A 13,839-nucleotide genomic window follows, 5' to 3' on the forward strand; every position below is an offset into this window, starting at 1 on the left:
TACAACTCCACTTTATAGTGGGTGTTTTGGGGTGGATAGCATCTTTTAATTTATGGTTGCTGGACACTGAGGAGATGCATTTGTTCCTGATGAGGAAACCTACATACCCAGAGGTCTTGGACTTTGAGGTGACTGCAGTCAGAGGGTAGGTATTTGGGGTATCTCCTTAGGGAGGGGTGGGAAACTACCCTGTGTGCTAAGAAGGGTGCATTTACACAGGTCAAAGGGATAATCTGACAAAATTGCTAGCTGCCCCCAGTATCCATTTTTAGCTGTTCATCTGTTCTTGCAGAATAAAGACTACATTTCCCAGCTTCCTTTAGAGCTATGTAACTAAATTGTGGCTAATTAGATAAGCAAAATTGTTGTAGGGTAACTTCTGGGAACTTTCCTAGAGATTTGAACCTATATGCATCCTTCTTGTTTTCCTCTTCCGGTTGCCTGAAACTTGGATGCCACTATCTTGGGTCATCAGGGTCAGGCACACATATATGAGAACTATATGAGCTTGGACCATCTATTTGGATTTTTACCTGGGAAATAAATATCTGTTTTAAGCCACTGCTAGTTTGTTTCTTGTCACCTGCAACACATAACCCTAAGAAAATGGAGCTCCATCCCCATCCCATCTGATATTAAATAATGATAATAGTAACAATAATAATGCAGTTTCAGATGGGTTAAAGATTTAGCCAAACCAAATGACGAATGTTTGGGAACTGATAATCTTAAATTAGAGAAAGCCTTTCTAAACGCAAAAACAAAAACAAACAAACAACAAAAAACACCAAAGCAAAAACAAAAAACAGACAAAAGTAAGAAGTCATAAAGAAGACTGATAGATTTCTCCTTCCAAAAGATTTAACATTTTTGACCACTTTAATTTCATGTTGCATCTTTTGTGGTCAGAAATACTATCACTATGTGTCTCACTGATCATTTCAAAATTCTGTTGGAAAGGGAAAGCAGTTTCTGTTTCTAAGCTTACGTTTTGAATGTTTCTTGAATTTTCACCAGTGAAGTGGTTAAAGTGGCAGTTCCTGAGAGAAACCAGCAGGTGTCACTGTTCTCGTTTTAGGCCAATGGTAGTTCCAGAAGATGGGAAAGGCAGAATGAGGCCACCTTGTGCTGCTGTTTCTGACCACGTGGACTTGTCGTGAGTTGGCTGTTACTCAGCGGAAGGACACTGCTGGTTCTTGGGAAGAGACTTTTCAGTTAGTATTTGAGGAAAAGGCCCTTATGATGTGGAAATATTGAGCAGTAAATTAGGGTATTGCCCACTAATGCTTCTAGAAAAGTTACTCAAAACCTCAAGCCCAGTACAGCATTTCTTAACTGCCTTTTGAAGTCAAGGACTCATTTGAAAATTTGAAGAAAACTATGATCCTTCTTAGAAAAATGCATGTTTGTTCATTCGTCTCTTTCCTTTCTGTCAACATACACATACTTCATATAATTTAAAGGAGTTCATGGCCTCTATAATCTAGTGTTTCCTGACCCAGGTAATGTTCCTACATCTTTTATAGGAAAAAAAACAGTTTTGCAGAACCCACTGTTGGGGTTAAATTATTTTTTAAAATCATAACTCATTTATTCAACAAACTTTCTCCACATCTTCCCAGTGCCAGACACTGTGGCAGGTACTTGGCAATGCAGGAGCAAAGTAGACTGTAAATGTCCTCGCTCATTGGCAGAGAAACAGGCACTAAGCAAGTAGACAAGAAAATGCCAGATAGTGCAAGTGCATAAAGAAAACAAAATGGGAAAGGCCTTTCTGAAGACATGGCACATAAAGTAAGATAGGAAAGGAGACGTCAAAAAACTCAGGTGTGAGTATTCCTAATAAGGACACGGCTCCTGCAAAAGCCCCTGAGTGGGAATGAACTTGGCCAGATTGGTAGAGCTATTAATTAGCATTCTCTTCAGTCCTCCCCTTTCTCTCATCCTCACATCCAGTTGACAACAAGCCCTGTCAGTTTTACTGATAAAATATATCTAAGTAAGTCTACTGCTGTTCTCAGTGCCCTTGCCCTAATACAAACCACGCAGACTGTGCAAACAATCTAACTGGTATTCTGCTTCTACTCTTATTTCTCTCCAGTCCATTTCCTCTGGAGCCACAGCAAAGTGATCCTTTTGTAATGCAAACCTTGTCATTTTCCTCCCTGCTTGAAAGTCTTCAACACCCCCTATTCTCAAGGCCACTGCCTGCCTCCTCAGTCACACATTGTCCCACACTCTTCCTTCCTGGCCCCTCTGCATTGGCCTCCTTTCTGTTTCTGGAGTGCATTAAGTGCTCTCTCTACCTCTGGGCCATTTTACATGCTGCTGCTTCTCCCCTGTGCTCCTCTCACCCCCATTTCCCCAGGTTCACCCTTTATGTGGCTTGCATTTTCTGTTTTTCAGGTCTCAGGTCAAATAACTCCTCCTCAGAGAGGTCTTTCCCAAATGACTTTTCTAAAGTAGTCTTCCCCGCCCATCCCCACCAACTTACTTCCTAGCCAAGCACCTTGTTCTGTTCATACTCCCATGACAATCTCTCACTAACTTGTTTCTTTCATGGTGGGGAGTATTGATTACTTGAAGTATTGATTACTTTGTTTCTTCATGTTCCTTCCCCTTCCTTCCCCAAATCTTATTCAGACCAGAAGACACAAAACTACACTCTCTAAGGGGAAAGAGAGAGGAAACTGGGAACGAGGGTGTATAAAGTCTTGAATTTTACATCCAAAGCCTGGGGGTGCCTGGGTAACTCAGTGGGTTGAGCACCTGACTCTTGGTTTCAGCTCAGGTCAAGGTTTCAGCTCAGGTCAAGATTTCATGGTTTTATTAGTTCAAGCCCTGTGTCAGGCTCTGTACTGGCAGCTTGGAGCTTGCTTGGAATTCTCTCTTTCCCTCTCGCTCTGCCCCTTCCCCACTCATGCTGCCTGTTTTTAACTTTAAAACTTAAAAAATAGACCTGGAACTCAGAGGTTTTTCTTTTTTAAAGTTTATTCATTTTTGAGAGAGAGAGAGAGTATGAGTGGGAGAGGGGTAGAGAGAGAGGGAGACACAGAATCCAAAGCAAGCTCCTGCTGCCAGCACAGAGCCCAGTGCAGGCTCTAACCCACAAACCGCAAGATCCTGACCTGAGCTGAAGTCAGGCACTTAACTGACTCAGGCACCCAGGCACCCCTGGATCTGAGAGTTGTAAGACAACAACAAATGTACTAAAAGAATATTGACTGAACCATATTTTCTTTCTACCCTTGATACTAAATAAGACCTGTAAACCGTGTGTGTGTGTGTGTGTGTGTGTGTAAAGGGGAATATTGTTGAGGGCACAGTGGTAGAGGTAGAGAACTGTAAATAAGAGAGTTCAATGCTATGTGGTGGGTCCTGTCCCTTACTCTTGTATAGTCAGTATTGCTGTCAGCCTCAAGTCACCTAACAGTGGCTCAAAACAGGGATCCACAAACTGGCCCATGGGCCAAATTCAGACTATCACCTGTTCTTGTACAGCTGGACAGCTAAGAAGACTTTTGACATTATTAAATGGTTGGGAAAAATCAAAAGATAAATAATACACATATCAAATGCTTTAAAGTATGCCATACACTGCTATAAACAATTCATTTAGTTAAAACAACCCTATGAAGTAGGTATTGTTAGTCAGCTTATAAATGAAGAAATTGAAGCTTCCTTTTGGTTTAAGGAAGTAGTGAAATATCAAACACCTAGTTATAATTCAGCTGAGATTCAAATCCAGGGAGTCTTAACCCAGAGCCTATGCTCTTAACTTGCTTCCCCATATGAAAAGATCCAGCACAGTGAAGGTAGTATATAAGTGGCAAAAATGTGGACAACACATTCTGGTGAGTTCTAGGGAAGGAAGTTCACTGTGTTTCAGAGAAACAAGGGAAGGCTTTGTAGGCCAGTGAGATTATGTTTCTATAAGGATGCCAGTGAAGACTAATTTTAACCCTAATTAAGTAAATGTTATCTACCTCCCCCAAAAGAATTTCATTTATTATTATTTCATTTATTATATTTTGTATTTTGTCTGCAAAAAAAATGTGGAAATTTGTTTTCTTTCTTCATATATACTTGTAAAATACCTTCTAGTTTATGTCTTTTCCTGGAAAGCCTAAGATATTTACTATTTGTTGTTGTTTTTTTAATGTTTATTTATTTTTGACAGAGAGCAAGAGACAGAGCATGAGTGGGGGAGGGGCAGAGAGAGAGGGAGACACAGAATCCGAAGCAGGCTCCAGGCTCTGAGCTGTCAGCCCAGAGCCCAATGCGGGGCTCGAACTCACAAACCGCGAGATCATGACCTGAGCCGAAGTCGTACGCTCAACTGACTGAGCCACCCAGACGCCCCACTATTTGTTTTTTTTTTTTTTAAATATTTGAAGAACCCTGGTTTATACCAGAGAGACATTTATTGCTAATTAAGAAGTCCAGGTGTAGGTGATTCCAGGGTTAGTTCAGCAACTCAGTGATGTCATCAAGGACTCCATCTTTTTCTTTTCTTTTCTCATTTTTTTCCTCCACTGTTTGTAGCATGTCGTATTTTTATTGTTTGGTCTTCTCATGTCCACAAAATGGCTGCTTCAGCTCCAAGCTTTGCAGCTGGAAAGAAGAAAGAAGTTTAGACTGTGCATTTAGAGAGCAAGAGACATGTCAGCAGGTGTGGAGTAGAGCTGACATTTTGTGATCACACTTTTTATGTGAGAAAAAGAAACCCCCTGTTTGGTTATTTAGATTTGCTATTATATAAACCGAACACAATGAAAACAAACCTGAATCCTCAGCTCCTAAAATGGGGCTACTGTAGAAGGGTTCTCAACAACCATTTGTAGAATGGACCACCAGAGAGAATCCACCTTTTTGCACATTCTTCTTAAGCAACATAGAGTAATATGCCTTCTCTTATAGTTGACTGTGCATATTATGTTTTTATTTTAGATTATGAATGCCTTGTTCTGGGACATTGGATAGGGTTGATAATGTTTATTGGATGAATGAGTGAATGAATAAGTGAATGAATGAGTGAACAAATATACAGCTTTTCTGCTTTTTCTCTGTATGACCTTGAACAGGTCCTTACTGTAACATGTCAAACTATAATTTCATACGGTTCTCAACAGTCTACAGAGCACATTCACCTCCATTAGCTCATAAAGAAAAAAAAATGCCTACATGTGTCTCTCCTTACTAAATGTTCAGCAACTTCCAAGTTAGAAGCCAGCACAGTTTAAGATACAGGACGGAACTACACTCTTCTTTCAGCCATAGGGTACCTACCAATTAGCACAACCTATTTTTTTTTCACTCATAAAGCCCTATTCATCGACAGTAAACATGAAACTCTTTTTGAATTCTAACCTTGGCCTACAAGTGTAGTTTATTTTTATTAGGTACTTTTTAAAAGCAACTCTCTCCACCCCTCCCCCCCCCCCCCCCAGGGCACTTATGAATATGTACAAGAAGTTTGCCATCCAGCAAGTTAAACCATTAACCTTATGGAGTTGAATGAAAGAAATGTGGGCATTTGGTTTTTTTTAATGACTAAGGTGTGTGGAAAGACTCTGTATCATGATTATTGTGTGTTTTTTTTTAATTTTTGTTAATGTTTATTTATTCGAGAGAGATAGAAAGAGAGAGTGCATGAGCAGGGGAGAGTCAGAGTGAGAGAGGGATACAGAATCTGAAGCAGGCTCCAGGCTCTGAGCTGTCAGCACACAGCTTGATGCGAGGCTCCAACTCAGGAGCCGTGAGATCATGACCTGAGCCAAAGTCTGATGCTTAACCGACTGAGCCACCCAGGTGCCCCTTATGATTATTGTTTATTGTCCCCATTTGCTTTCGGCCTTCTGCAGCCCACCCGTCCTTGATGTAAGCTCCACGAGGCCTGAGGTCTTTGTTTTGTTCACTAATATAGCCCCTGCTCCTGGAACATTGACTAGCACTCAATAAACCCTTCATAATGAAGGAAAAAACTAGAGCCCCAGGCAGCTTGATTGCATGGTGTAGAGTCCGCAGTCTGTAAAGGATCATTGTTTAAAGCGTAAGAAGAGATCATTCCAACCATAAAAGAAGAATACTTTCTAAGTTATGAAATACATAAAATTATTCCTGGAAACATTTTCACGAAACTGTCTATACTGTAGGACTTACTTACTTTCTCCCATACTTATCCCTTTGCTGAATTGCCTCTCTTCATTTCTCTTCCTTCATTCTCTTCCTTCTACCTGTATGCTCTTTCTGCACATGCAAGTTCTACCCATACCTAGAGGCCTGACCCCAGGGCTATCCCTTCCACAAGCAAAAACAGCTCCCTATCTCCTTGGCTTCTCTCTAGTGCAGTTCACCTCTCTGCCCTGCATACCTGCCAAGTTCTGTGGTTCAAACTTAGATCAATTTTCTAGGTGTGCAAGATGGTTTGTTGTCAATCTAGATGCATTTCAGGGACAAGAGACACAAAAAGCTTCCATGCTGCTCTGCCATATTGGCTCCTCCCCTAATCTAGAGTTATCCCTTCCAGAAAAGCCTTCTGCAAACTTGTTTCTCTCTTTTGAATCCTTCAAATGCTTGATTTGTATTTCTCTTAAAAGACTCATCCTATTATAAATCTTATTACAGTTATTTTAGGTATATGCATGTATGTATGTATACATGTATGTATTATTTTTTAATTACCTTGATGGCCACCACCGAGGTGCCCTGGCTCTGTTCTCCAGCCTGCAGTGCCTCCAGAACCATGGGTGGCACAGGAGGGTGGCTGCCAGGCACTCAGACGCTACTACAGCTCAGGCTTAGCTTTTCAGACCCAGGCATCCCGGATGACCCCACTGTGGAGGTCAAGGAGGTTGAGGAGGTTGAGGTGTCCTTGGATGCAATGCCCCCAGGAGCTGGGGCACAAGCAAATGCAGACATAGACACAGATGCAGGCGGTTAGCCCCCCTCCCCAGGCATGAGCTGAGGACTTTTAATAGACTGTGAATCTATTCACTCTCACACTTGAACAAGAAAATGGACAGAACATATGGGACAATTTTCAATACCCAGGCCATCAGGCAGGGGAGGATAGTGACCCTAAGGGTTGAGAAACAAATGAAACGAACCCTACTATCGTCCCAGCCTACTGTCTTCAGAGAGTTTTCTGGCCATAGTACATGGAGGGGAGACTGAGGCAGAGCCTGACAGACATCCTAAACTGATGAGACATTGCTGAGAGTCTGAGATCAAGACCACTCAAGTTCATGAGACAGAGCGCTGGGAAAGACAGAGCTACACAGACAGAATCCTGGAGATGTACAGAAGTGCCCCCATCAATATTCAGCAGAGGACTGACCAGTAAACTACTCAGTGCTGGACAGATGACCACCCTAAACTAAGGGTTAGAGAAACAAGTACCCAGTGCTTACACAGGGGCTAGAATATTACCTGTTCCCCTCAGCCAAACTGAAAGATCTCACAATTCACAGAACATTGAGTAGGTTACTCAGAAGAGCCTTTCCCCAGTAGCAGGAAATAATTAGCCCTTAACTAAGCACAGCTCTGATCCCTTTTAACAAATCTTAAAAGCAAGACCCAGGAGGATTAAACTGTTTTTGGGTAGCTTAACTGTATCCAAGAACAAAGCTCAAGAATGCAAAAATATCCAGCACCTAATAAGGTAAAATTGTTTCTGACATCCTATAAAAACTTACCAGGCATGCAGAGAAACAGAAAAATGTGACCCATAATGAAGATTAAAATCAATCAATAAAGAAGACCTGAAACTGACCCATATGTTAGAAGAGCAAAGAAGGACTTGAAAACAATTGTTATAACTGTACTCCACATGCTGCAAAGATTAAAGACATGGAAGATTTGATAAAGAGCCAAATCAAATTTCTAGAGATGAAAATTACAATGTCTATAGTGAAAAATACACTGGATAGGATCAGTGGTTTTGAAGATCTAGCAATAGAAAATATCCAAAGGTTTCCACTTGGAACTCAAGTGGAAAAAATTTAACAGTGCCTCCTCATTAGGCTATGGGACAACTTCAAGTGGCCAAAGGAAGGAAGAGAGAGGGAAACAGAAACAATATCTGAGGAGATAATGATCAGATATTTTCCAAATCTGATGAAAACAATAAACCATTGGTGCCAAGTATCTCAATGAACCCCAAGCCCAAGAAACATGAAGAAAATCATACCAAGACAGATCATAACCAAATCGTTCAAAACCAGAGAGAAAGAGAAAGTCTTAAAAGCAGCTGAAGGAAAAAAAAAAAAACAAGGTTAAGTGTTAATGTTTAATGTTAACCGTAAACAATGTTAAACCAAGATAAGGATGACTTCAGATTTCTTGTTGGAAATGACATGAGAAGTCAGCAGAGAAACATCAATAAAACACCGAAAGAAAAATCTGGCAACCTAAAATCCTGTATCCCGTGCAAACATCTTTCAAAAATGAAGATGAAATAAGAATTTTTTCTGGGAATGCAAGCTGGTGCAGCCACTCTGGAAAACAGTATGGAGGTTCCCCAAAAAACTAAAAATAGAACTACCCTACAACCCAGCAATTTCACTACTAGGCATTTACTCACGGGATACAGGTGTGCTGTTTCAAAGGGGCACATGCACCCCAAAGTTTATAGCAGCACTATCAACAATAGCCAAAGTATGGAAAGAGCCCAAATATCCATCAATGGATGAATGGATAAAGAAGATATGGTATATATATACAACAGAGTATCACGCGGCAATTAAAAAGAATGAAATCTTGCCATTTGCAACTACGTGGATGGAACTGGAGGGTATTATGCTAAGCGAAATTAGTCAGAGAAAGACAAATGTCATATGACTTCACTCATATGAGGACTTGAAGATACAAAACAGGTGAACATAAGGGGAGGGAAGCAAAAATAATATAAAAACAGGGATGGGGACAAAACATAAGAGACTTAAATATAAAGAATAAACAGAGGGTTGCTGGAGGGGCTGTGGGAGGGGGATGGGCTAAATGGGCAAAGGGCTTAAGGAATCTACTTTTGAAATCATTGTTGCACCATGTGCTAACTAACTTGGATGTAAATTATAAAAAATAAATTATAGAAAGTAAAAAAAAAAAAAAAAAGATTTTTTTTCAGGCATAAAAAGCTGAAGGAATTCATTACCAGCAAGCCTGCACTACAAGAAATGGCAAAGGACTTTTTTCAGGCAGAAGGAAAATGATACCATTGAAAATATAGATCTACACAAAGGTACGAAGGGCACCAGAAAGGGTAGCTACACTGATCAATGTGTTCTGTCTTATTATTTAAATCTCTTTAAAAGATAACTGACTGTGTAAACAAAACTAGTATCAATGTAGTATAAAGGGTTATAGCAGACTTATAACATGTATAAAGTAAAATATATGACATCAATAGCATAAAGACTGAGAGGAGAAAAATATACTATTCTAATACTTTTATAGTTACTTTTATACCTGCGTTATCTTTCCTATTAGACTTAGAATATAATCCCTTTATGACAGCATCCTAATTATTAATCTTTTAGGATTATGTAATGCATTATAGTCTAATATACAATGAATTTGTCTTTGCAGATGAGATCGCTTAGTTCCTGTTTGCCTTCCTGACGAGTGATTGGAGGGAAGAAAGAGCTATCTTGCTGAGAGATGGCTTCGCATGGATGAGAGGAATCGCTTCTGGAAATCACTTCATTGCTCTGAGCCAAGTGGACACCCCTATTTGCTTACTGGGTGGGCTATTTATCCTTTTTATTTATTTTTTATTTTAGAGAGAGAGCACAAGTGGGAGAGAGGGACAGAGAGAGAGAGAGAGAGAGAGAGAGAGAGAGAGAGAGAGAGAGAATCCCAAGCAGGCTCCACACTCAGTGCAGAGCCAGACTTGGGGCTCAATCCCACCACCCTGGGATCATGACTGAAATCAAGAGTCAGACAACCGACTGAGCCGCTGAGGCGCCCTCTGCTGTTTATCCTTAGCCTAAATGGCATTACTGGTGCCCTTGGCAAAATCACAATTTGAAACCGTGAAAATATGAAAAACAGCAGGAAGAAGCTATTAAAGAAAGGTAGTAGTCAACTAATAATGACCAATTTAACCAACTCTTCAGGAAGGAAGAGAAAAACGAACATTCACCCACTGCTAGAAGCTTTACATAGGGAAACTCACTTAATCCTGTGAGTGTCACATTATTCAAACTGGACAGATGAAGAAATGGAGATTTGGAAAAGTAAAGTATCATGTCCAAAATCACACAGTGGATAACTTCAGACTTCTACTTAAACAATTCCTGGACCTTTCACATGAGATAAAAACCAAAGGCAGCATTTTAAAGTGAGATATTCTCAATTTTATTTCAAAGTCGATCATGTGTAATTACCTCAAATGTGTTTTATTTTGCTCATCCATAAAGAAAAAAATGAGGCACACGTGGGTGGCTCAGTCGGTTGAGCATTCAACTTCAGCTTAGCTCAGCTCATGATCTCATGGTTCGTGAGTTCGAGTCCCACGTCAGGCCATGTGTTGACAGCTCAGAGCTCAGAACCTGCTTCGGATTCTGTGTCTCCCTCTCTGCCCCACCCCCACCTGCGCTCTGTCTCTCTCTGTCTCTCAAAAATGAATAAATGTTAAAAAAATTTTTTTAAAGAAAAAAATGAAAATATGCATAAGATGTTTAAAAATTCTCAAATTTTATACACATACCGAAACATACATATTTCTTTGCAACTTAAGTAAGTACTATCACAAAGAAAGTTTTCCTAACTTAAGTAAATAATACCACAAGGAAAGTTATATTTAAGATAAGAAAAAAGAGTTTTTGAAGTCTTAAATTCTCAGTTATACTTCAAATGAAATCTCAAAGGAGATATCAGGATTAATAGAATGAAAATAATTAAACAGTAAATAGTATTGCATCATATTTCTCTGTTAATTTGAAATGAGCTAGGTACAGTTGCTGAAGATCTGAAGACCTTTTTAAAGAACCAAAGAAAAAAATCTAAACTGCTTTTTGGTTATAATAACCTAATTTATTTAGCAGCCATAGACTAAACCAATAATATCTATTATAAACAGATCCCGCATTTTGAGGTTGTTGTTCATGGTTCAGAACGAGAGAATAAGAGTCTACAAGGTGAATGTGATGTATTGCTCATTAAATGGAGGTGGATGGTATAGTGGGTTGAATGGTGCCCCCCCTCCCCCGGAGAGATATGTCCACATTCAATCCCTGGGACCTGTGAATATTAATTTATTTGGAAAACAGTCTTCGCAGATGTAATTAGGTTAAGGATCTTGAAACGAGATCATCCTGGATTATCCGAGCAGGCCCTAAATCCAATGACAAGTATCTTTATAAGAGAAAGGCGGGGGGGTGGTTGGCAGACAAATGAGGAGGGGACACAGCAGAGAAGCAGAGAGTGGAGGTGAGCTACCACAAACCCAGGATGAGGCACCAGACTGGAAGAGGCGAGGCAGATTCTCCCCTAGAGCCTCCCGAGGGAGCACAGCCCTATGTCATCTTCATTTCACTCTGGCCTCCAGAACTCTGAGAGAATAAATCTGTGCTGTCGTAATCCACCAAGTGCGTGGTCACTCGTGATGGCAGTCCTAGAAAATTAAGACAGATAGGGTTTAACCAGAAAAACTTGTTTCTGTGAAGGGTGGCTCCTCAGAGCAAATTTTCACAGAATCTTTCCGAGCCAAACAATAGATGAAGACTCTTGACAGTAAAATATAATTTCTAAGGGGGAGGATATGTCATTTTGATGATATAGAGTTAATTGTTGCCTGAGGTGGAGAGCGATTTAAGTTTGCAAATCCTGGAATTTTTCTAATAGATTGATAGATGATGGCTGTTGTTCTCTGGGGATTAAATTATTGTCTATTATGGTTTATGAGAAACTTAGGATGGAAACTTTCCTCTTTTTTTCTTTTAGTCTTTTTTAAGTTTATTCATTTTTGAGAGAGAGGGGGACAGAACACGAGCGGAGGAGGGGCAGAGAGAGAGAGGGAGACACAGAATCTGAAGCAGGCTCTAGGCTTCGAGCTGTCAGCACAGAGCCCGACGTAGGGCTTGAACCCACAAACCACAAGACCATGACCTGAGCCGAAGTTGGACACTCAACCGACTCAGCCATCCAGGTGCCCCAGAATGGATACTTCCTTCTTATCAAGCACACAGATTTCTCCATTTTTTGCCCCAAATGCCTATTACAAAGCTTTGAGTAAATGAATGGAAAAGGGAATTAATTACAATGAAAAGTAGGCAACTACCAATCTGATCAGCAGGACTACATGTGCCACAGAGCTGATTTAGCCTAATCACAGGGTAAAACTCACAATGCATGTTGCACAATAATTTTCAACTATGATATAACGTTAAGTTGTGGTTTTTGTTATATAGTCAGGATGAGTGGTGTTTTCAAGAATTACTTTTGAAGAACAAAGAGGGAGCATATGTTAAGGAATTTGAAAATGTTCTTGACTTTGACCAGCAAATCCACTTGGGCATATCTATCCCAGTAAAATAACCCTACATTTAAAAATAAAAAGCTATGAATGGAATGATATTCATTATGGAATTACTTAAGCTAGCAAAAACTTAGTAAGTGTAATTGTGGAATCATTTAAAAATTCTATGTTGTTTGGAATATCATGCAATCATTAGATATGGTGCTTTTGAAGACTGTATACTAACCTGGACAAGTCTTTTAAAATAATATGTAAGAGCAGGCTGAAAAAATGAACTTAGAGAATGATTAAAACAATGTAAAAATTGTGTATGGAAAAAGAGATAGGGGGCAAATATACTAAAACGTCAACTAACAGAAGGTGTACAGGTTATGGTTCTTCACTATTTTTATCCAATTTTCTTCATTTTTTAAATATTAGGATTGTTTTGGCTCAAGTTACAAACTGAACAAAGCCAATTTGATCATATGCAAGCACTGCTTTTCTTTTTTGGGGGGTTAATATCAATAGCTATGACTATTTATATTTGGCTATAGGCCTCCTCCTCTCTCCTCCATATAGCCTCAACATCCTAGCTACCTAGGTAGTATCTTAAAATGAAAGCAAGTGTCAGACCAAATTCTGACATCCATTCAAGCATTTATTAGAAACAGACATTAAAAGAGTATACGATTTGTTCTGTAAGTTGGATGAAGTCCTTACTTTCTGCAATTTTAGGTGCTCTACCACCTTTATATGAAAAATATACCTGAAAGAAACAGGATTCAATTAACCATATAGTTATTGAAGTATACAGTTGACATGAGGTAACCAGAAAACTCCCAGTTATTAACTGGTCCCAGAACTGTTTAGGAATCGGGCTTTTTGCACTTTTTTTCACCTTTTTTTTTTTTTTTTTTTGACATCCTGGGTAGTGTATCCTCAAATTATTTTAGCCAATTTCATATCTTGATGGCCACTAGTTCCATAAATAAAAACTCATTTTTAACACATCCACTCTCTCTAGCAGAGGAAGAGGTAAACCCTCTCTAGTAGAAGATGCCATCTGGAGAAGCCTCTATAATTCTTTTTATAATCAAGGTTAAACATTCCTTAAAAATTTCTTAGACATATCTTTAGACATAAAGCCAAGAGAGGAAGGAAAAAACTCACAAATAAACAATAGCAATAGATCCATAGGTGATCCAAATATTGAAGTTAACAGATATAGGCTTTAAAAATAACTATGATTAATATGTTCAGGAAAATTGAGAAAAAGGTAGAGATTAAAAAAAAAAAAAGGATTTCTTATACTTTCAAAGAATTGGAATTTAAACCAAAAAATAAAAAAAAAAAAGCTTCTAAAACCAAAGTCAATT

The sequence above is a fragment of the Panthera pardus genome, unplaced genomic scaffold, assembly GCF_024362965.1.
Source record: "Panthera pardus isolate Hobbes unplaced genomic scaffold, ASM2436296v1 HiC_scaffold_8, whole genome shotgun sequence".
NCBI lineage: Eukaryota > Metazoa > Chordata > Mammalia > Carnivora > Felidae > Panthera > Panthera pardus.